This window comes from Nicotiana tabacum, unplaced genomic scaffold (assembly GCF_000715075.1).
Source record: "Nicotiana tabacum cultivar K326 unplaced genomic scaffold, ASM71507v2 Un00037, whole genome shotgun sequence".
In the NCBI taxonomy this organism is placed as follows: Eukaryota; Viridiplantae; Streptophyta; class Magnoliopsida; order Solanales; family Solanaceae; genus Nicotiana; species Nicotiana tabacum.
Window position 1 is genome coordinate 206,635 of NW_027438275.1, and position 5,906 is coordinate 212,540.

Genomic DNA, 5,906 nt, shown 5'->3' on the forward strand with positions numbered 1-5,906 from the left:
AAATGAGGAACGATCATGGCTGGGCGGATACTATGGTTCCTTAGGTCGTATTTGATAGTCTGGAAAAATTTTAGGCAATAGGGGTCAGGAGGTCCCGGGACCACTCGGAAGGCGTGGGCTATAACGCACAAAAATATGGGAATCGTGCAGAATTCTAGTTGTTTGGCCGAAAAACGAAAAAAATGATGAACGATCATGGCGGGGTGGTTACTATGGTTCCTTAGGTCGTATTTGATGGCCCGGAAAATTTTTAGGCGATCGGGGTTCCCGGGACCCCTTGGAAGGCGTGGGCTGAAGCACACGAAAATATGGAAATCGCGCGGAATTCTAGTTTTTTGGCTGAAAAACGCAAAAGACTAGGAACGATTATGGCGGGGCGGTGACTATGGTTCCTTAGGTCATATTTGATAGTCCGGAAAATTTTTAGGAGATCCGGCTCCGGGGGGGCCCGACCCACTCTGAAGGCGTGGGCGATAGCACACAAAAATATGGGAATCGGGCGGAATTCAAGTTTTTTGGCCAAAAATGCAAAAAATGAGAAACGAGTGGTGACTATGGTTCCTTAGGTCCAAATTGATGGCCCGAAAAATTTTTAGCGATCCGAGTCCGGCAGCCCGGCCCAGTCGGAAGGCGTGGGCAATAGCACAGAAAAATATGGTAATCGAGCAGAATTGTAGTTTTTTGGCCAAAAATGCAAAACATGAGGAACGATCATGGCGAGGCGGTGACTATGGTTCCTTAGGTCCTAATTTATGGCCAGAAAATATATTAGGCGATCCGAGTCCGGCGGCCCGGCCCACTCGGAAGGCGTGGGGCACACAAAAATATGGTAATCGAGTGGAATTCTAGCTTTTTGGCCGAAAAATGCAATAAATGAGGAATGATCATGGCGGGGCAGTGACTATGGTTCCTTAGGTCGTATTTGATGGCCCGGAAAATTTTAGGCGATCATGGTCGACGGCTCCCGGGACCACTCGGAAGGCGTAAGCTATAGCACACGAAAATATGCAAATCGCGCGGAGTTCTAATTTTTTGGCCGAAAAATGCAAAGCATTTGGAACGATCATGGTGGGGCGGTGACTATGGTACCTTAGGTCGTATTTGATAGTCCGGAAAAATTTTAGGCGATCGGGGTCCGCGGCTCCCCGGACCACTTGGAAGGCGTGGGTATACCACACGAAAATATGGGAATCGGGCGTAATTCTAGTTTTTTGGCCGAAAAATGCAAAACATGAGAAACGATGATCGCGGGGCGGTTACTATGATTCCTTAGGTCGTATTTGACAGCCCAGAAAAATTTTAGGCGATAGGGGTCCGGAGTTCCCGGGTTTACTTGGAAGGCGTGGGCTATAGGACACGAAAATATGGGAATCGTGCGGAATTCTAGTTTTTTGGCCGAAAAACGGAAAAAACTAGAAACGATCATGGCTGGGCGGTGACTATGGTTCCTTAGGTCTTATTTGATAGTCCGGAAAAATTTTAGGCGATAGGGGTCCGCATCTCTTGGGACCACTCGGAATGCGTGGGTATAGCGCACGAAAATATGGGAATCGGGCGAAATTCTAGTTGTTTGGCCGAAAAATGCAAAAAATGAGGAACGATCATGGCGGGGCGGATACTCTGGTTCCTTAGGTCGTATTTGATAGTCCGAAAAATTTTTAGGCGATCGGGGTCCGGAGGTCCCGGGACCCCTCGGAAGGCGTGGGCTATATAACACACAAAAATATGGGAATCGCGCGGAATTCTAGTTGTTTGGCCGAAAAACGCAAAAAATAAGGAACGATCATGGAAGGGCGGATAATATGGTTCCTTAGGTCGTATTTGATTGCCCGGAAAACTTTTAGGCGATCGGGGTCCGCGGCTCTTGGGACCACTCAGAATACGTGGGTATAGCACACGAAAATATGGGAATCGGGCGAAATTCTAAATCTTTTTCAGTAACATGCAAAAAATGTGGAAAGATCTTGGCAGGGCGGTGACTATGGTTCCTTTGGTCTTATTTGATAGTCCGGAAAAATATTAGGCGATAGGGGTCCGGAGGTCCTGGGACCACTCGGAAGGCGTGGGCTATAACACACAAAAATATGGGAATCGCGCGGAATTCTAGTTGTTTGGCCGAAAAACGCAAAAAATGAGGAACGATCATGGCGAGGCGGATACTATGGTTCCTTAGGTCGTATTTGATAGTCCGGAAACATTTTAGGCGATAGGGGTCAGGAGGTCCCGGGACCACTCGGAAGGCGTGGGCTATAACACACAAAAATATGGGAATAGCGCGGAATTCTAGTTGTTTGGCCGAAAAAAGCAAAACATGAGGAACGATCATGGCGGGGTGGTTACTATGGTTCCTTAGGTCGTATTTGATGGCCCGGAAAATTTTTAGGCGATCGGGGTTCGGGGTTCCCGGGACCCCTTGGAAGGCGTGGGCTAAAGCACACAAAGATATGGAAATCGCGCGGAATTCTAGTTTTTTGGCTGTAAAACACAAAAGACTAGGAATGATCATGGCAGGGCGGTGACTATGGTTCGTTAGGTCATATTTGATAGTCCGGAAAAATTTTAGGCGATCCGGCTCTTAGGGGCCCGACCCACTCGGAAGGCGTGGGCGATAGCACACAAAAATATTGGAATCGGGCGGAATTCTAGTTTTTTGGCCAAAAATGCAAAAAATGAGAAACGATCATGGTGGGGCGGATACTCTGGTTCCTTAGGTCGTATTTCATAGTCCGGAAAAATTTTAGGCGATAGGGGTCCGGAGGTCCCGGGACCACTCGGAAGGTGTGGGCTCTAACACACAAAAATATGGGAATCGCGCGGAATTCTAGTTGTTTGGCCGAAAAATGCAAAAAATAAGGAACGATCATGGCGGGGCGGATACTATGGTTCCTTAGGTCGTATTTGATTGCCAGAAAAAATTTTAGGCGATCGGGGTCCACGGCTCCCGGGACCACTCGGAAGGCGTAAGCTATAGCACAGTATAATATGCAAATCGCGCGGAGTTCTAGTTTTTTGGCCGAAAAATGCAAAGCATTTGGTACGATCATGGTGGGGCGGTGACTATGGTACCTTAGGTCGTATTTGATAGTCCAAAACATTTTTAGGCGATCGGGGTCCGCGGCTCCCCGGACCACTTGGAAGGCGTGGGTATAGCACACTAAAATATGGGAATCGGGCGTAATTCTAGTTTTTTGGCCGAAAAATGCAAAAAATGAGAAACGATGATGGCGGGGCTGTTACTATGGTTCCTTAGGTCGTATTTGACGGCCCGGAAAAATTTTAGGCGATCGGGGTCCGGGGGTCCCGGAACCACTTGGAAGGGTGGGCAATAGCACACAAAAATATTGTAATCGGGCGAAATTCTAGTTTTTTTGCCGAAAAACGCAACAAATGAGGAATGACCATGGCTGGGCGGTGACTATGGTTCCTTAGGTCGTATTTGATAGTCCGTAAAAATTTTAGGCGGTAGGGGTCCGGAGTTCCCGGGTTCACTTGGAAGGCGTGGGCTGTAGGACACGAAAATATGGGAATCGCGCGGAATTCTAGTGTTTTGGCCGAAAAACGGAAAAAACTAGGAACGATCATGGCTGGGCGGTGACTATGGTTCCTTAGTTCTTATTTGATAGTCCGGAAAAATTTTAGGCGATAGGGGTCTGGAGACCCGGGACCACTCGAAAGGCGTGGGCTATAACACACAAAAATATGGGATCGCGCGGAATTCTAGTTGTTTGGCCGAAAAACGCAAAAAAATAAGGAACGATCATGGCGGGGCGGATACTATGGTTCCTTAGGTCGTATTTGATTGCCCGGAAAATTTTTAGGCGAATGGGGTCCGCGGCTCTTGGGACCACTCGGAATACGTGGGTATAGCACACGATCATGTGGGAATCGGGCGAAATTCTATGTCTTTTTCAGTAACATGCAAAAAATGTGGAAAGATCTTGGCAGGGCGGTGACTATGGTTCCTTTGGTCATATTTAATAGTCCGGAAAAATATTAGGCGATAGGGGTCCGGAGGTCCCGGGACTACTCGGAAGGCGTGGGCTATAACACAAAAATATGGGAATCGCGCGGAATTCTAGTTGTTTGGCCGAAAAATGCAAAAAATGAGGAACGATCATGGCGGGGCGGATACTATGGTTCCTTAGGTCGTATTTCATAGTCCGGAAAAATTTTAGGCGATAGGGGTCCGGAGGTCCCGGGACCACTCGGAAGGTGTGGGCTATAACACACAAAAATATGGGAATCGCGCGGAATTCTAGTTGTTTGGCCGAAAAACGCAAAAAATAAGGAACGATCATGGCGGGGCGGATACTATGGTTCCTTAGGTCGTATTTGATTGCCAGAAAAAATATTAGGCGATCGGGGTCCGCGGCTCTTGGGACCACTCGGAATGCGTGGGTATAGCACACGAAAATATGGGAATCGGGCGAAATTCTAGGTCTTTTTCAGTAACATGCAAAAAATGTGGAAAGATCTTGGCAGGGCGGTGACTATGGCTCCTTTGGTCTTATTTGATTGTCCAGAAAAATATTAGGCGATGGGGGTCCGGAGGTCCCGGGACCACTCGGAAGGCGTGGGCTATAACACACAAAAATATGGGAATCGCGTGGAATTCTAGTTGTTTGGCCGAAAAACGCAAAAATTGAGGAACGATCATGGCTGGGCGGTGACTATGGTTCCTTAGGTCGTATTTGATAGTCCGGAAAATTTTAGGCGATAGGGGTCAGGAGTTCCCGGGTTCACTTGGAAGGCGTGGGCTATAGGACACGAAAATATGGGAATCGCGCGAAATTCTAGTTTTTTGGCCGAAAAATGCAAAAAATGAGAAACGATGATCGCGGGGCTGTTACTATGGTTCCTTAGGTCGTATTTGATGGCCCGGAAAAATTTTAGGCGATCGGGGTCCGGGGGTTCCGGAACCACTTGGAAGGGTGGGCAATAGCACACAAAAATATTGTAATCGGGCGGAATTCTAGTTTTTTGGCCGAAAAACGCAACAAATGAGGAATGATCATGGTTGGGCGGTGACTATGGTTCCTTAGGTCGTATTTGATAGTCCGGAAAAATTTTACGCGATAGGGGTCCGGAGTTCCCGGGTTCACTTGGAAGGCGTGGGCTATAGGACACGAAAATATGGGAATCGCGCGGAATTCTAGTTTTTTGGCCGAAAAACGGAAAAAACTAGGAACGATCATGGCTGGGCGGTGACTATGGTTCCTTAGGTCTTATTTGATAGTCCAGAAAAATTTTAGGCGATAGGCGTCCGGAGACCCGGGACCACTCGGAAAGCGTGGGCTATAACACACAAAAATATGGGATCGCGCGGAATTCTAGTTGTTTGGCCGAAAAACACAAAAAATGAGGAACGATCATGGCGGGGCGGATACTATGGTTCCTTAGGTCGTATTTGATAGTCCGGAAAAATTTTAGGCAATAGGGGTCCGGAGGTCCCGGGATCACTCGGAAGGTGTGGGCTATAACACACAAAAATATGGGAATCGCGCGGAATTCTAGTTGTTTGGCCGAAAAATGCAAAAAATGAGGAACGATCATGGAGGGGCGGATACTATGGTTCCTTAGGTCGTATTTCATAGTCCGGAAAAATTTTAGGCGATATGGGTCCGGAGGTCCCGGGACCACTCGGAAGGTGTGGGCTATAACACACAAAAATATGGGAATCGCGCGGAATTCTAGTTGTTTGGCCGAAAAATGCAAAAAATAAGGAACGATCATGGCGGGGCGGATACTATGGTTCCTTAGGTCGTATTTGATTGCCCGAAAAAATTTTAGGCGATCGGGGTCCGCGGCTCTTGGGACCACTCGGAATGCGTGGGTATAGCACAAGAAAATATGGGAATCGGGCGAAATTCTAGGTCTTTTTCAGTAACATGCAAAAAATGTGGAAA